The following is a 19,102-nucleotide window of genomic DNA, read 5'->3' as shown; positions in this document are numbered from 1 at the left end:
TGCTGCTGGGGAAAAGGTAAGCCAAATAGACATGGTCCCTGCCCTCATGTGGTGTGTGGTCCAGTAAGGGTTGTAGGCATTAAATGGAAACAGAGACATAAAAATATCCATAAATCACACTCTGAAGGAAAAGTAAAGACTGATGAGAAATTGACAGGTGGTCCTGTGTTAAATTGGGGGGGAAGGGGTCCGGGGGGGGGGGGGGGGGCGTGGGGAGGAGTGATCAGTGGAAACTAAGAAAGAGACATCTGTGTCCAGACAAAAGGATGAATGTAAGTTGGGGAAATAGTGGGCTAATTCCAGGAAAGCATTCAATGTTAGAGATTACTGGTGAAAAAACAGATTTTGAAGACTGAAGTCACTCAAAAACTCAGTGTCCATGTACAGATGACTCATTTGAATTTTAAAACATATTGTGGAACATTTTCCATTAGTTAAATTTAGTACGTATATTCCTAACACTGGTGTGCTGGAGCTAGCTCATGTAGGCTCACTAGAGCCTATTTTAAGCATCACTCCCCAAATATGCATTCAGTGACATCAAAGAATAGCTTGAAATTGGCCATGGTGGGAGTCTTTACATCACAGAAAGGGGCAAAGGCTACACATCAGGGTTACTTTTTTCCTTTCAGAGAGCTGGTTGTTAAACATTTACCAGCATATTAGTTGCTCTCCTGTCAACTAATGCCAGAATGGCTAGGCAAGAAACACCTGGAAGAAGGCAATAAAAAGCAGTAATTTAATTAAGCCATTCTAATTAAAAATTTGATACAATATTTAGATGTTTCTCTACTGGTTTAGCATCTTCATAAAGAAAGTATCAAGGTTATTTTGGTAACAACATGGAATAATTATACATTTAGTTTGCTGTATCTGTTGTAAGTTGCTTAATAAAATTGTTCTAGAATTGACCTGTCTGAGAGCATCTAAACACATTACTTCCAAACAAAAAGTAATTTTTTGGAAAGTACAAAATATTTCACTCATTCATATTACTTTTTATTTATTCAACTCTATTGGAAATCTGTTTTCTGATTACTAATTATCATGCCAACATCAGCAAGGGAAATATCAAAGGAAAATAAGAACCCTAGGATTAAGAGAGTTTTCAATGTCATTGAAATGAGGAGATTTTTTTTAAAATAATTTTTACTGATGGCAGAGAGGGAGAGAGAAATAGAAACATAAATGATGAGAGAGAATCATTGATCGGCTGCCTCCTGAATGCCCCCTACTGGGGATTGAGCCCACAGCCAGGCATGTGCCCTTGACCGGAATCAAACCTGGGATCCTTTAGTCCCCAGGCCAATGCCCTATCCACCGAGACAAACCAGCTAGGGCAAATGAGGAGATTTTTAAAATAAGAAGTAAGTATTAAAATACTACAAATGTTAATTAATGGTTCAAATATTATGAGATGTCAGATAAAGGTAAGCATTGATAAACATTAGAGGGAGGGTGATGTCACTGAGAGCTTGAATTGATCTGTGTTATCAAAGGTGTGTGGAATCTTATTTTATTATTTTAAAACCAATCTAACGTATTGCTGGTGGGAATGGAAAATGGTGTAGCCAATCTTGACAAAGGAATGGGATTATTTTACAAAACTAAATATGCACTTATCATAAAACCCAGGAATTGCACTCATTTATCCCAGAGAATGAAAACTTAAGTTCACCCTAAAACCTGTACATAGATGTTCACAGCAACTTTATTATAGTAGCTCAAAACTGAAAAAAAAAAAAAACAACACCCCTGAGATTGTTAATCATTTACTTTTCATTGGATTGAATGCTTAAACAAAGGGTGGTACATCTATGCCATGAAATACAACTTATATAAATCTCAGGGAAATTATGCTGAGTTAAAAACCAAGCTCTAAAGGTTATATACTGTATGATTCCATTTATATAGCATTCTTGAAATGATGAAAGTGTGGAGATGGAGAATAGATTAGTGGTTATAAAAGGTTCAGGATTGGGGAGGAGGAAGGTAGCTGGAGCCATAAAAGGATAGTAAGAGAGATTCTTATTAAGATGGAATTGTTTTGTATCTTCATTCTAGTAGTGATAATACAAATTTATACGTGTGAAAAAAATTGTATAAAAGTAAATGCATACACACACACACACACTCACATGCACAAAAATGAGTGCATATAAAACTGATGAAATCTGAATGAGGCTCATGCATTGTATTAATGTCAATTTCCTGTTTGTGATAGTGTATTTTAGTTTTTTCAAGACTACCAGTAGGTGAAGGGTATGTAGGGAACGCTCTGTATTGTTACTTTCAACTGCATGTGAATCTATAATTCTCTCCAAATAAAATGTCTATTCAAAATGATAGCATAATAGTAGATAGGAAAGTGAAAATAAGCTCCATAATTGTGTAATGTTTATGTGTTTGTTTGTTCCCGCCCACATCTCGCGTGGTTCAGGGTTCAGGATCTGAAAGAGGGGCCGCACACAAATGAAAGAGACAAGACAAGAAATAATAATTTGGAAATATTGGGGGGCCAGGCAGGCAAGTCCAACTCAAGGGGAAGGACTTCCACTGGTGCTCAGGCCTCACCAACCTTTTATTGGTTTGGGATACACCCATAGCCCTTAGGCAGGCAATTTCCAGTAACAGGCAGACTAGCAAGGATTTACATAATAATAAATGGGGAAGTTGCTTCAGCTACCATTGTCTGGACTAACAGTGGGTGCATAGCTCTGACCTTTGCCAGGGTTTCAAGGTCACCAGCCTTCCGGGTTCCTTGTCCACACCTCTCTGCTAGTGAAGACAATAAGCAGCTTCCCACACATAATGCCATCACACTATTATAATAATGGCCATTTCTTTTATTCATGTATGTAGTAGTTGGATAAACACAAAATAGAATAGGGTTTATTAGAATATCTCAAATAATGAATGGCTCTGCCAAGATAAAAAATTTCAGTCTTATTTATTCTCTGTAAATATGAAATATGAGAAGAAAAGAATACAGAATTGCACTGCCAACTCAGTTTCCTCTCTTATTTATCTACTAGAGACCCGGTGCACAAAAATTTGTGCTCTCTGGGGCGGGGGGGGGGGGGGGGGGGGAGTCCCTCTGCCCAGCCTGTGCCCTATTGCAGTCTGGGACCCCTTGGCGGATGACCACCTGCTGGCTTAGGCCCGCTCCCTGGGGGATTGGGCCTAAGCTGGCAGTCAGACATCCCTCTGGCAGCCCGGGAGCCCTCGGGGGATGTCCACTTGCCAGCGGGGAGCAGACCTAAGCTGCAGTCAGGCATCCTGAGCACTGCTGAGGAGGCGGGAGAGGCTCCCACCACCACCGCTGTACTGGCAGCCGTGAGCCTGGCTTGTGGCTGAGCAGAGCTCCCCCTGTGGGAGCACAGTGACCACCAGGGGGCATCTCCTGAATTGAGCGCCTGCCCCCTGGTGGTCAGTGTGTGTCATAGTGACCAGTCATTCCCAGTTGTTCTGCTGTTAGGGTCAATTTGCATATTACCCGTTTATTATATAGGACTAGAGGCCCAGTGCACGAAATTCATGCACTGGGGGGTGGGATTCCCTCAGCCCAGCCTGCCCCTCTCACAGTCTGGGAGCCCTCAGTGGATGTCCTACTGACGGCCATAGTCTGGCAGCAGAGGCTCAGAGCAGGCGTCCTGTGTGTGTGTGTTTGTGTGTGTGTGTGTGTGTGTGTGTGTGTGTGTGTATGTATCTGCTGGGGCCTGCCCCCGGCCGCACCATATAGGCTCGGAGCAGTTGCCGTGTGTGTGTGTATGTGTGTGTGTGTCAGTGTGTGTGTCCCCGCTGGGGGCCTGCCCCCAGCTGCGTAGGAGGCTCAGAGCAGTCACTCCGTGTGTGTATGTGTGTGTGTGTGTCTGCTGGGGGCCTGTCCCCAGCCACACCGTGGAGGTTTGGAGCAGGCGCCCCTCTGTGTTGATCTCTCAGGCTCCTGGCCTCCACTGCATGTTGTTCTCTCCCTTGAGCTGTGGCCAGGGTGGGGTGCTGCCTGCAGGCCGCGCTTTCCTGCTCACGGATCGCCGTGGCAACCCAGGAGCAGGCCCTGCTGGGTGCTGCCTGCGGGCCACACTTTACTGCTCTGGATCGCCATGGGGTCCCGGCTGGGGGCGGGGCTTAGGTGGCGAGAGGCTTAGGCAGCACATGGGGGTCCTGACTGGGGGCTAGCGCTGGCCAGCCCTGCCTACAGTATGCAAATTAGCCACCATCTTTGTTGGTGGTTAATTTGCATATCGCTCTGATTGGCTGATGGGCATAGTGAAGGTACGGTCAATTAGCATCTTTGTTTTTTTATTATATAGGATAGAGGCTTGGTGCATGTGTGGGGGCCGGCTGGTTTTCCCTGAAGGGTGTCCTGGATCAGGGTGGGGATCCCACTGGGGTGCCTGGCCAGCCTGGGTGAGGGGCTGATGGTTATTTGCATGCTGGCCAAGCCCCCCAGCGGGGACCCTCACCCCATGAGGGTATGGCCAGCTTTGGTGAGGGGCTGATGGCTGTTTGCAGGCTGGCCACAGCCCCTGCTTGGTAGGGGTCCCCCCTGGGGTGCCTGGCCAGCCTGGGTGAGGGGTTGATGGCTGTTTGCAGGCTGGCCACAGCCCCTTCAGGGTGGAGGTCCCCGCTGGGGTGCCTGGCCAGCCTGGGTGAGGGGCTGATGGCTGTTTGCAGGCTGGCCACGGCCCCTAGCCACCCAAGTTCCCAGTGGAGGCTGGCTGGAAGCAGGTATCTGGGATTTATTTATCTTCTATAATTGAAATTTTCTTGCCTTGAGCAGAGGCCACAGCCGGCCAGGGCAGGCGGGAAGCTTGGCTTCCTCCATTTGGGGGGCAACCAAGCCTCCTGCTTGCTCCAGCTCCGCAGCTGCTGGCCGCCATCTTGGTTGGGTTAATTTGCATATAGTTGCTCTGATTGGCTGATGGGCATGGCTTGGGGCATAGCGGAGGTGTAGTCAATTTGCATGTTTCTCTTAGATTAGATTATACCTTTGATAAGTATATCATCCTACCTACATCATCCTTGGCTCTGCTGGGAGCCACCACCTTAGGAGTCATAGCTACATCAGACTGCCATTTAGGGCAGAGTGCTCTGCAAGCTAAGTGCTCCTTTCCCCATCCCTCTTAATCTCTTAAAATACAGCGACAATCAGTGACTTTGCAGCAGAATGGATCCCAGAGTCCTGGCCTGCTGCTGTGTTGGATGCGAAATTTCAGGCTGAGTGGCAGTGAAGAATATTTTTCATCGTTTAAGGAACAAACCCAAGCAATAATCTAATTGTCAGTCAGAATTGAAGGGTTTGGATATTTATGTATGACACCCTACCAACACATCCAAAACATACATATTTTAAGTAAACAAATAGGAAATTATGTAAAATTTAATGATGAAACCGTCATAAATGTGACATTTGAATGCTCTCTCCTGAATAGCCCCAGATAACATCCAAGTGCCACAACTTAACTTTAGACCCAGAGTGAAAGGTTTATGACCATGTTATTCAAACAAACACATGTTGCCATGATATACCACCCTGACCACACCATCTGTTAAATGCGATTTCATTTAGTACATAGATCTGACGGATAAACCAGCTGCTTTTTTGGCATAACGGGTCTGCAGAGGAGCCTGTAATTCAGCTCTTGCTTATCACTGGCCAAGCAAGAAACCTGAATGAGAGTAGAGGGGCAAATGGCTGATTTGGAACAGCAGGCAGGGACTATATTTCTCAAATCTCTCTTTCTAGAAGATCCTTCAAGTTACATTAGATACCCAATTATATGTATGTCCCTGATGCCTGTATGACCCAACCAGGTATTATCTTTGAGATGCTGATTACCGCTATGTTGTTCTGTTGTTATGCTGCTCAATAAATATATCATGTGATAAATTTAGTGTATATATATGTGTATGCACATGTATGTATATATATATGTGTGTGTGTATATGTGTGTGTGTGTATATATATATATTTAATGCTCACCCAAAGATATTTTTTTCATTAATTTTACTTTATTTACTTTTTAGAGAGAGTAGATGGGAAAAAGGAGGCGAAAGAGAGAGAAAGGGAGGGAGGAAGGGAGAGAGAGAGAGAGAGAGAAAGAGAGAGAGAGAGAGAGAGAGAGAGAGAGAAACATCAGTTTGAAGAGACATATTGATTGGTTGCCTCCTGTACATGCCCCAACCGTGGCCAATGATCTAGCCTGCAACCTAGGTACTTGCCCTTTACCAGGAATCGAACCTGTGACTCTTCAGTCCAAGGCTGATGCTTTAACCACTGAGCAACCAGCTAGGGCTAAATATATATCTTAAAACTAAAAATACGGAGAGCCAAACAAACTGAGATATTAGACAATTTTCCTGTACTTCTTAGTGTAGGGTAGTGGAAGGAATACAAATTGGAAATTAAATGGAAACATGTTCAAACGTCCACTCTCTTTCTTGTCCACATGTAACTTGGGCAAGTTACTTCTTCACCTCGCTGAACTTCTCCTCCCTGAATCTATTTCCACATTTGTAAAACACGTTCTCTGAGAATTGACCCCCAAACGGGCACCCAGTAGGTGCTGGATAAATGCTCACTCAAGTCTTTTACTGAGATTTTTTTGGGTAACAGGGTGGAATCATTGAACAGGAGCTGTCATCAACTCAAGGCATCGTGTGTAGTGGTTCCGAGTGCAGATCCTGAGTCCAGACTGCCAACCTATGAGTGCCAGCTCCAGAACTTCCTACTTATAGCTCCTTGGACAAGTTATTGCACCTCTCTATTCAGCAGTGTCCTCATCTGTAAAATATGAGTAATAGCAGCATACCTACCTCATGTGGATTAAATGAGTCCATATAAAGCGCTCAGAGCAATACCTGGCAGTGGCAAGTGCTAGATAAGGGTTAGCTGTCAGCATCATTAATACCATGTGTTGTTTTAAAAATTATATTTCATGACCTGTAGTTATTAATTTCAAAGACCTTGTTTTCCCGTCAGTTGTTTAATAAAACTATTTTCTTTTTCCATCGTTTTACATTAAAAATACCTGCGCAAATCTGGCTCTCTTCCCTCCTGCCTCATCAAGTCTTCCTGGGTGAAAATATGCTTCAAATGAGGGACTCAGTCACCTTTCTGAGTCTGTCAGAAGGGGGAGCCAGATCTAAGGTTCTTTTGAAAGGTCTGAAAAAAGGTGTGTTTTTTTTTTTCTCTAGTAAATCTACCCTCAGGCTTGACATTCTCTAGGGTTCCTTCCTTCATTAGGATTCTGTGAGGAAATCCTTTCCCACTCTCAGAGATGATTAAGGAGAAAGAAACAAGTTTATCTAAATCTCTACGGGAAAGAAATGAATAATAAAAATGGAACTTAGATACTCTTACTCCCTCTTCTTCTTCAATAATGAGTCCATTAATATGTTTCAAGGCCATTCTATTACAATAGCTTCAAAAAGCTCCTTTTTGCCTTCCATGTTAATGAAACAGCTTACTTAATTATATTAAATAAAAACTTCTACAACCCAGAATGGCAGTGGTCTCCTTTGCAGAGAGGATGTGGCCCTGTTATTCTCCACCAGCAGGACAAGTGTTTTGAGGGAATTTACATGGGGATTTGCACCCTTCCTGAATGCCTTCACGCTCTGCTTCTCTTTGAACATGGTTTTTTTCTCCAGGGCCAAGGCACAGAGCAGAGCTGCCAGTCCACACCAGCAAAGTCCTGGGTTGATGGCAACACTTCTGTGCTTTACTGACTCAAAGACAACAGAAGCCAAAGGAGACGAGGAAATAGAGAGAGTATGTGTGTGTGTGGGTGGGGGTGGGGAGTGAAGGGGTGGAGGGGTGTGTGTGCTCATCTCATTCTGTTTGGCTATCTTCTAAAGTAAGGGAACCAAAACAGAGAACCCTCTTTGAAAGAACATCCTGAGACTCTGTCTGCACTCTCATCCTGTTTCAGCTCCTGAGTCACATCGCAGCATCCGTGAGGCGTGTGAACCCTCCTAGAACTCATGAAAGACAGTTCACAGTTCAAAGAAAGAGTTCGTAGCCACGAGGCTGACCTTATCCTAGGGAAGGTGGTGCTTACCCACCTCATGTAGCTCTAGAGGCTGGGCGAAGCCCCCTGAAGTTCCTCCTTTCTTGCCTACTCCCCCATAAGAATTTGTAGTTTGAGATCAACTGTAGTTGATCTTTGAAAAAATTAAACTACCACTGTAAATGCAGAGAGGGCACATCTAATTTTATATTGCTTATCAGATATATAGACTATTTTAAAAACTTAGCAGCGAAAATACTAAAACTCCTTTATGAGTAAGACTGGAGATGGCTGAAAACTGCTAGCCTATTCGTTCCTAGGTGGCCAAGTCATTCTGCACCAAGTCCTCACTGGGAGCAGGAGCCTTGGAGGGAAGAAAGCACGGCTGCCCACTTAGGGTGGAGTCACCCCACCGGGGCTGGGAGGGAGTCTCCGGGGAAGACCTGGCTGATTTGCCATGGCTTCCTTGGGACAAGCAGCCAGTACAGTGACCAAGGAACCAGATGTGCCGGGACAACTCAATTTCATGCATTTTTTCCTTAATAGAAGCATTTTGCTAAATATAACTGAATATGATCTAATTTTCATATTGAAAAGACTTTTCCAAGACAAATTGGGGGAAAGTTGTCCTGTCCCACATGTTCTGGTTTGAGGTTAGGAAAATATAGCCTTTATGGTAAGGAATGCATAAGTCAGAGCCGGGCAGCTTGGTGCCGAGGGGAGAGAAACACTGCTGAGAGCTACCAAGCCAAGACGAGTGCAGGAGCTGTCGGGGTTGTTTCACTCAACTAGAACCTGAGAAGGAAAGGTAAGGAGTTTCCAAAGTTGACCTGCAAGGCCTTCCACCTGGAGCAGACCCCCTGAAACCGGGAGGAAGGTAGCATCCAAAAGCGGCATTTTCCACTCCAGCTGCACTGTGGTTTAAGAGACCCAAACCACATGTGGGCCCGGCCCAGAAAGGCATCTGAGGTTTGCTTCCCTCCGTACTTGCCTGACTCCTCCATCCAGCTATCTAGTCTCTTCTTCCGCAAAAGACTTGAGAGCACTTACTCTAGGAAGTTACTCCAAGAAAGTTTGTTTCAAGGAAAACAAAATTTTTACTAGTAAATAGAAGGTGCCCGTTGTTCTAGGTGTCCAACACTACTTGCAGTCTTACTGTATACATTCTGAGTTTACTCATGGTTTCTTTAGTGAAAGTGCCCACAGTTTATGCCCACAATTTTGTGTTGATTTTTTTTTTGGGGGGGGGGGAGGTTCCAGCACAGTGGGCATAATCTGTAAACAGTTCTCTGCAACTCCGCAGGCATCAGCAGGACTCAGTGGTCACAGTCAGCTGCTCAGTTCAAGCTCCAGCACTTTCACTGCATGGGTTTGCTCAATTAACACATTCTATACCATTATGATTGCCGTGTTCAGTTGTTCCACTCACATGCGGAAGCGTGAATTACACACATAAGTTAGGATGTAATTTCCCAAGCAATGTAACAGGAAAGCCTGCTGACAGATGCACCTTACTCTTCTACCTGCATGAGCCGTGCTAAACAGCTCCAGTCGCCAAAGTGTTTACGCTGAACTCAAGTCTAACGACCTGTGTGTTTTTAATAATATTGTTAAGACTATAAAAGTAATATATGTTTATTATAGAAAATCCGAGAAAACATAGAACATAAATACAAAATAAAAATCATTTCTAACCCCATAAAGGAGCATTAATATTTTAATGCATTTATCCCAACCGTATTTATATGATACACACATATTCAAACACGTATACACACTGCAGTACTTGTGACATAATTGAGATCACAGAATATAGTATTTTAAATCTTACCATTTTCACTTAATAATATATTATTAATATTTTCCTATAATTTAGCATATTCCCTGAAACCATTACATTGGAAACATTACATTTATACTGTTTTATATTATAAATGCACCATTATATATTAACTTTTCTCCATTAATGAGTTTTTCTATTTTTTCAAATATTTGCTCTTTTAAATAATTTAATAAACATCTTAATACATGAATCTTCGATTATTTTACTATAACTATAGGGTAAATTGCTGAATGGGAAATGATTCAGTCAGAGAGTATGGGCTTATTTTTAGAAAGATGCATTAGTTTATATTCCTGGAAACAGTGTATGAGAGTGTTATTTTATTATCCTGTTTTCAAACTAAATATTATAATTTAAAAATTCTTTATTACTATAAAGAGTAAAAATGGCATTTCATTGTTGTTTCAAGCCTCCTAGTTTTTAAGAGGTTTCTTCTTTTCTAGGAGAAATGAAGGGTAACTACATGGATGGCACATTTATTCACAAGATCGATAGTAGGGCTATCCACAGTGCTTTCCATCATAAATGGAAGCATTTGGTAGTGACTGATATTCTCAGTGTGTGCTTTGCAGCATCAACATGTCAGAGCGCTGGCTGCAGAAAGGAGAGGAAGAAGGGGGCAGGTCTGAACAGGTGGGGTGCTCAAGCCCAGAGTGGGACCCTGGGAAGGGCAAACACCCTTAGAGCGGCTGAGGCAGGAAGACTTTGCACACTGGGAGAGGAGGTGCTCGAGGATAGAAAAGATTGTTCGAGGATGTGACGCTATTGAGACTAACACTGTCGAATAGCCATCTTACCGAGATGTTCCTATGGAGAGGGAGGATGCTGAAGTGGGCAGAAATCATTAACCATGCTTACAGAAGAAATGAATAGGTCAGATCTACCCATCTGGTGAGCTGCCTCCTGTCAAGCAAAGTGGAAAGTGGCAAGATGGCCATCCAGGAAGGCAGAGTATGCATCCAGGGTACAAGGTGGCAGCTATTGCTCAAGCAGACAGCACCTGGCACTGAGGAGTGCCTTGACTGACTCCTGGTGGGGGTCACTGACCTTGATGAGACAGAGAGAGCTAAATACATCGTCTGCACAAACCTGGAGCTAGATCAGGGAGTTGCAACAGGCAGAAGCAGACCGTGGGTTGTTAGCTGTGATTCAGGGAAGGATCAGCAATGTAAGGGGGTGATCTGAGGATCTGAACAAGTTAGGTCAGATCCTTGAACCCTGACACCCAAACAGGAAGCCAGTTGCCAAAGCTTGTGTGCAAGCTGTGGGCTGGATGGAGAGGTCCTTGAGATCTATGACACTGACTCCATAGGATCTTCAGGCAAGGCCTGAGATTGAGCCCAGGTTCTGCCTCCAGATGGGGGTGGAAAGGTCTCAGCGATGGGGGCTGGCAGACGGAGTTGGCAAGGAGCCAGAAATGTCATCACAGAAAACAAGCAGAGAGCCCAGGAGGACACCCCAAATGAAACTCGAAATATCGCATTTCGTTCTCACCATTCAGGTTCATGAACAACTGGAAACTTCAAATAAGTTGCAAGGGATTTATGGGTGAGGGGAAGATATATATGTATTAGAAGAGGCCCTGCGGGGAATGAACAAGAAACATAACCGTAAAAGTAGCCTAAAAGGAATAAAATGAGCAGCCACAATGAAGTGTTTTGATACCAGCAAGGGGGAACTAAAAAGCAGGAGAAGGATTTGTAGGGACACTTTTTTTTTAAAAGCCAGCTTGTCGTAAATCAAGAGCATGAGATTACTGATGACTTTAAAATGGCTAAGGTATTGAACTGATTTTCTTAATCTGTCTTTAATAAAAGAAATGGAACCAAGCAGCCGTTTCAATTAGGTGGTAATGTAAAGTTTGCAAAAATGTCCACAGCTGGTAAGAAAAACCTGGAGACTGTATAAATATGCAGCTCAGCAGGTCTTGATGAGATTCATCCTTGAAGTGATGCCTGCAAATAGTACACATTATGCAGGGAAAGGGGTAGGCAGAGTGGGGGTTGGAGGAATACAGAGGGCAGGCAGCCAGCTACTTAACCCCTAGAAGAGTGCCATGCAGGGCTGGAGGAGATGTGGAGCATATAAGATATGGGTGTAATGTCCTCATTACAGTGGTAGGAAGCAGGCACTAATGTGTGTTACCACTCCCGAAAATACCCAGAGGGTGAAGCAGTTAGGAACACCAGTAAGGAGTTGTAGGTAGTGGTCAAAGCATCATGTTTTCCCACATGTCTCTAACACATTCAAAACCATTTGTCAGATTACTGCCAACGGCATTTTTAGAAAGAGCTACCTTCGTGTTGAAGAGCATAATGTTATGTTTTGTTCAATCCAGGAAATATTTGCCAAGTACATATTACGTGCCTTGTTTGTGCTGGGGCGAGGGGCATGAAGAAGACAAAAATATATTATAGCTAGTCTCTGCCTTTGTGGAGCTTATGCAGTCATAGAGGCACCAAAAAACAAATGAGAAAATCATGCAATATGGCATAAGCTAGATGCTCAGCATGTGAGGGGCAGGCCCTATGGGGCAGGCCAGAGAACAGACTTTCAACAATATAGAAGACATTAAGAAGGCACTCAAAATTGGCCTTAAAGATGGGAAGGATCCAGGCAAGGAAAGCAGGAGCTGCCCTTGCAGAGGTCAGCATAGTGGGTCGTGTGTATTGGGTGGATGTAAATCAGCTGATGAGAACTGAGAGCTTGTGCTGGGAAGTGGGAGGAGGTAAAGCAGATAGCATGCCACATTGCAAAATGTTAGAGCGATTGTCAACTGGTGTGCCGCAAGAATTTTTAAAACATGCAACACCTGATTATTTAGTTCAGGGCACTGACCTCTTTTCCTTAGATGTCAAGTAAAAAATGACAACCAACATGACAATAGCCACCTGGTGTGAATGAATCAAAATTATACCTATTTTTTTTTGTCAGATTGGCAAAAAATATATTTTTTGGTGTGCCAAAGAATTTTAGTAATTACTTTATGAGTGCCATGAGATGAAAATGGTTGAAAATCGCTGCACTGGAGTGCTATTTTTTCTTATTTTAAGAAAAAATAAAAAACAGAATATGATTTGTTCAGCGAGGAGTTATTTTGGTGTTCTTCAGTAAGAGTGACATGAGAAGCATGGAATTTAGAAAGAGGTTCAGCTTTGGAGAACACAGAAAGAATAGAGCATGGGCCATATACCTTCAATATTAACATTACTTTTCTTGCCACCACCCTGATCTAGCCACCATACCTCTCACCTTGCCCCACTTTGGTCAATTTCAACATGGCAGCCAGAGTGATCTTGTTGAAGGATAAGCGGATTATATCACTCCTCAATTGAGACCCTTCCAATTGCTCCTAATTCATGCACTGGAAAGCCCAGGTCCATATAATGCCTCAGAAAGTAGTGTTATCATTGTAATTAGCTATCATTAATATTAATAATAAGAGAGAAAAGGAGAGGCCAGGCATGTTAAGCATGGTCATCTGGACAGCTTTACCAGGGAGCTACAGCTTCATGCTCCCCAGGGAACCACTGGTCCATTCCCTGCAAATCACTGGGGGAAGGGGTCCAACAAAGGGGAAGATGGGCGCATTCGCATAGATTGGTGAGGGGGTGACCCCAAGATTTCAGAAGCCTGTGAAATCTTGGAGAGTTCATTGGTTAGTTTGAAGACACTCTTGGTTAAAATCCCCAAACAAAGAGTTTCCTCTCTCTTTGTTCTCTCTTATGCTGTGCCCCCTACTCTCCCTGTGTGTTCGCACATTCTCTCTCCATACTCATGTGGCCTTAAGCAGCTGCATGGCTCATAGCCATATGTACCCCATATACCATGGGCTACACCTGGGAACACAAGCTAACCTGGCCAGATACTGGACTGGACTGGACATTAATAAGGAGAAGAAACTATGGACATTGACCTTTATTCTGGCCCTGCTGAAGACACTGCTGGACTTCTTCTATGGCAAGATGGTTAGAGATGGGACTGTGGAAGGGAACACCCTTAATTGTACATCGTTAATAAAGCTTTCCATGAAACTCCATCCTCCAGTGGGGGGCCTCAGGAAAATTTTTTCCTAGTGGCACCCCAAGAAGTCTACTTCCACTGATAACAGTAGTATCCCATCCAGTGTCCACCTCTCTCATTCCTTCTCAAATCTCATGTTCTACTTCTTTCCCTTCCATCACTCATTGCTACACCTCAAATGCTCTGCTTGCATTGGAGCTTAACTTGGCAGACACTCAAGCCTATGTATTGGATGGATGGAGAGATAAATGGATGGATGGATGGATGGATGGATGGATGGATGCATAAATATCACAGAAAGCTGAAAAGGGTAGAGTGTGTAAAGTGAAAGAGTGCTTAAGAATGGAGAGATGGCGTATTACTGAGGAAAGATTGCATGAAAATGCCAGAGTCTTGAATTACTGAAGGAATAATTAAGGAAATGCATTCCCTTGCAGCAGAAACCCTGCTATTACTCAGTGTGTCTGAAACAGGGCTGATAAGGTCAGAGTTTTATGAATGGGAATCATCTTTAAAGCATGATCAACATCTGAATGAGACCCGTTAGATGACCTGTAACATGAATAAATCTCAACTTTTTTTTCCAGGATATTCTTAATGAGGTTTTGAAACATGTACTTTTTCTCTTCTAGCTTTAATTCTGCTTGATATTAATGCAAATAAAATCCATTTTAACACTGGTCAAAATTCTAAAATCAGTTATTAGTAAATTCTATTCATTTTCAGAGCTCATTTTTAAAATAGCATTTTGAAGTTTCTAATGACAAATATTTTAATCCATTGTTTTACAATGAAAGCTCTCAAAGAACCTAACATGTGGACATTGAAAATAAGGAAAACATATATAAGTGATATGAAGAAAAGAAACATAAATGTGAGTGGGGAAAAATGAGGATAGAAACAAGAAAGGGATGGAGTTAAATTTTTTCTAAAGTGCTGCTATAAAAAAACACTCATGGGCTGGAGGTGAGGTTTGATCAACACAAGAACAAGCAAATGGTGTGGAGGTGGGGTCGGTGTGGGCTTTGAGATGGATGAGAGAGGGGCTGAGGGAGGCTTTGCATAAAGTGCTTAACATCCTCTCAGCATCCACCTGGCAATATGTGGTCCAGATGGCCTAAGGACACAGAAGGTATGTCTGGAAGGAACGGAGAGGCTTCGAGGACCTGAGCAATTAAGAGAAAGGGAGGGGCTGATATGTTTGAGGTTTTGTTTTGTTTTGTTTTTGTTTGTTTGTTTTTTACTGTGCAAAGCAGTCCATACACATAGGTGTGCAAGAAATATCACATTTCTTTATGTTCAATCTAATCAACTTCTAAAGCCATGCTTCCATCCCAACAGGCGAGTTGGAAATTTGAAGCTATTCTGGCAACATTCTTCTGTTACCTTTTCTATTTCCAGGTTGTTTCAAAGTCCTGGAGTTGTATACTGTACCAACGTGGTGGTGGCAGTGATTGAAAATTCTGCCCAGACACCGCTGTGTCAGCACATGAATCTCTAGGCCCACCACTCCGCTGCTTCTGAGCCAGGACCAGGACACGGACAATCCTGCCTCCCATATTCACTGGGAAACCATTCCCTCGGACATCTGCTACACATACAGGGAAATACCACAGACAATAGTGTGTCTGTATTTCTTATGGGACCTACCATTCTAGAGCATCTTTTTTAGTTTGAAATAAATGGCCTTCTCTTCAAACTCTATTCTCAGCCTACTAGTTTTTTAGGTTTCCAGGGGAAAACCCAGAGAAGAATAGAATTAAACCCCCTGAAATGGGGAAAGATGAGAGGTCACTGCCTCAAAATAAGGAAGGAGTAAGGTAAAATTCAGGAAGAAACATAAATTAATAACTTAAATATTATCTTGCCATTTACATAGATTCCCTGCCTACTAGTATAAATAAATGAATAGTAAGAAATCTGAATAAAAGTCACCAGCTTCCATCCTGGTGTGGGCAGGGGAAACACACTGCCCACATCCCCTTTTGAGAAAGGAATTGCTTCCCCAGCTCTCAGCCTGGAGTTGACCCTGCGCAGAGGCCTCCTCACTCAGGAACATGCCCACCCCAGGGCAGCTCACATCCAGTGACCGAGGGAGGCAGGGTAGGGAAACCCGGCCATTTCAGCCAAATGGGAGATAATGCTAATGGGCCATATGTGCTCCAGACCTCCCTGTGGGTGGACTGAGTGTTTTTGGATCTGCACCACAGTCCTTTCGCCCACTCCATTCCATAGGTGTGCATCTCTAAAAAAGCGCCCTGCACACCAAAATCATCTCTGCATCTGCTTCCAGAGAACCCAATCTACAGCAATTCATCTAGGAGTGGTCCCAGACAGCAGTCAATAAAACAGGAATCTGGAGTCAAATCACTAGCTGCCAGGCAGGCAATGAGGACCCAATTGGTGGTAGATGGAACACGGTATCCCCTGGCCCAAGAAGACAGTGCGTTGGGTGGTAAAATGTAAAGACATATCCATGGGAAGGAATGCACTAGCAGGTGAAATTCATCAGGTGCTTCCCTAACTGGCTTGGCTCAGTGGATAGAGCATCGGCCTGCGGGCTGAAAGGTCCCAGGTTCGATTCCAGTCAGGGGCATGTAGCTTGGTTGTGGGCACATCCATAGTAGGAGGTGTGCAGGAGGCAGCTGATCGATGTTTCTCTCTCATCAATGTTTCTAACTCTCTATCCTTCTCCCTTCCTCTCTGTAAAAAATCAACAATATATATATATATATATATATATATATATATATATATATATACATATATATATATATGAAATTTATCATGTGCTGAGAACCAAGGTAGAACTGTAAGGACAATGGGATTGGATGAGTATTGCCAAGAGCCATTGACGCCCTAAAGATAATGAAAAGCTGCAGGCAAGTAACAGGCAATTGAAAGCCAAATATGAAAGTCAGAGGATCTCCCTGGTGGTTTACAGGGAGGTTCCCATAATTTTCAGTTGAGGTCCAAGCCCAGGACTAAATCTAGTGATCTTCAGAGACAATTAAATTTCCAACCCAGCAGACCCGTTATCCCAGCCTAGTTGGGAAAAATGGGACCCTGACACACACTTGGGATAGAAACATCTATTTTTGAATCCCCAGACTCCTAGGGAGACCAATTGTTCTGGTCTCTGCTGATTGAGGGGTTTCCTGAGATGTGGGACTTTCTGTGCTAAAAGCTAGTCAATCCTATTGTTTGCCCTATAAATCCTGAATTCTCTTGGAGATAGCATGTCCCTTTTGCTTTGAATCAACGCAGTTTCCACCCTTAGAGACAAGCATGTGCCCCACTCAAGATCTCCCCCAACTTTTCCTCCTGGCTTCTAGGCCCATAAGCAGAATTAAGTCACAGCATAATCACTGCAGGACCTGCTAGGAGAAAACAGACTCTACACCAAAGGAGCGGCAAGGCCCAGCCAACATATACAGGCAGGTGCCAGGGCAGTAGCAGGGCGACTAGAGTCTGAGGCTGCTTGACAAAGAGAGGCTGGTACATATCCTTGGACAAGGGAGAGTTTACTAGTTGGGGAACACTCCCCTGCGATATACTTTGGCAAGACCACTAGGAGCTGGTGTCTGTCCTCTGTTACTAGGACGATTTCTAGAAGCATGGAAAAAGCAATGGCCTGTACTATGCAAAGTTGGAATGGCAGAATTTTCTTGGGAGATTGAGGAAGAAAGAATGAAAAGGCTCAGGGATGTGGATAGGCTGAGGCCTGAGAGCAACCAAAGGATGATGCTCCACAGAAAAGCACAGAGGACATCCCATTAACTAAGGCTACCAGGAGTGGCCATCATGAACATGCTGGCGAGAGGGGCTCCAGCATCACTGGCGTGCTTAGCAATGATGAAAGCACAACAAATGGCAATAGATTACGACCCCAAATGATAGGACCCCAAAATAAGAGGGCAAGTGTGTCATGCCTGAAGCAAGCCGGGGGGACACAAGTTTCCAAACGAACAGCAAGGGCATAGTAGCAACCAAAGGGGCTTGGCCTGCAGAGAGCTGTGTAGATTGTAGGGGTCCCCAGAACAGCAGCCTACTGGATCCAAAACTCTCAGGGTGGAACCCAGAAATCTGTGGCATAACAAGCTCTCTAAGTGATTCTAATGCAAGCTAACGTTTGAGAACCACTGAGTTCACAGAACGCTGGTATGACGGAACTGATTTTGGAAAGCAGGTCTGACTTTGGAAAGCAGGAATATGCCAGGAAACCCAGGAAGTCAGCATCAATCGCAGCAGGTGACATTTATGCTAGAATGTCCTTTGCATTTTAGAAAAGGCTTTGCTTTCTCTCTAGCCAACAAAAGAACAAAAAGAGTTACAAAGAAGTCACAGATTCTTCAAGTCACTTTGCCTTATGCGTCTCTCTCTCTCTCTCTCTCTCTCTCTCTCTCTCTCTCTATCTCTCCCTATTTAATAAAGGTTTATAAGGTTTATTTTTCAAAATGTACAGCCGGTGAGATCTGTTGTTCATGCATCTTCTCCAGCAGCTGGGGCGACCGCATCTTTGGTGTTTCTGGTGTAAATCACCTGAGCTCTGTGCTTTGAGACTAGTTTAATAAGTCCCTCACTAAGGAGCTCCTGAAGGGCTGCTCTGGCCAAGGAGCCATGAATCTTTAGCCTCTGGGAGACCACAGCTGGGGTTATAAGCTTGTAGTTGGGAGCTTCTTTATAGAGCTTGTCATATGTGGCTTTTTCAAACAAGACCAGATTATTGAGCTTGTCCTGAACTTGGACCACTTCTTCTATTTGCCCTTGCCTCCCGACTTGTTCACGGGGTCTTTGTCTTTCTTGGCCAACTTTCCAGCATCTTTCTTCTTCTTGTCGTCCTTGGGTGGCATCGCTGGACTCGGAGAGCAGGGATGCAATGCTGCCTCGCCAAGATCTTGGCCCGAGAGGCCTTATGCATTTCCACTTGGGAAATGCCAAGCTGTAAAATTAGCAATTGGGAGTCCTGAGCAATGAATGGCTCCTCCCTCTGCTTCACTGAGCAGGGGAACATGATGACCACTTCTGCCCAGCAAAGCTGCTTGTTTCTTTGCTTTGATTTGTGCTGATAAATACAAGTCAAAAACATTAGTCCTACACAGTAGCTTTGGGCTTTATTATCAGTAGGAAGGAAGTAGTTTAGGAAAAGTAAGGGGAACCCTAGCCAATTTTGTACAGTGGATAGAATGTTGGCCCAAGGACTGAAGGGTCCCAGGTTCAA

At 43.8% G+C, this 19,102-nt stretch overlaps 1 pseudogene; it reads right to left on the bottom strand.

Moving 5' to 3' along the window:
• Window positions 1–18,363: 18,363 nt before the first annotated feature.
• LOC139002143 (small ribosomal subunit protein eS25 pseudogene) lies at window positions 18,364–18,734 on the bottom strand (annotated as a pseudogene).
• Window positions 18,735–19,102: the final 368 nt, after the last annotated feature.

Source organism: Myotis yumanensis, unplaced genomic scaffold (assembly GCF_028538775.1).
Source record: "Myotis yumanensis isolate MYYU_CA2020_CCGP unplaced genomic scaffold, mMyoYum1.0.hap1 SCAF_2, whole genome shotgun sequence".
NCBI lineage: Eukaryota > Metazoa > Chordata > Mammalia > Chiroptera > Vespertilionidae > Myotis > Myotis yumanensis.
The sequence above is the reverse complement of the archived record's forward strand: the minus strand, read 5'-3'. Positions and strand labels throughout refer to the sequence as shown.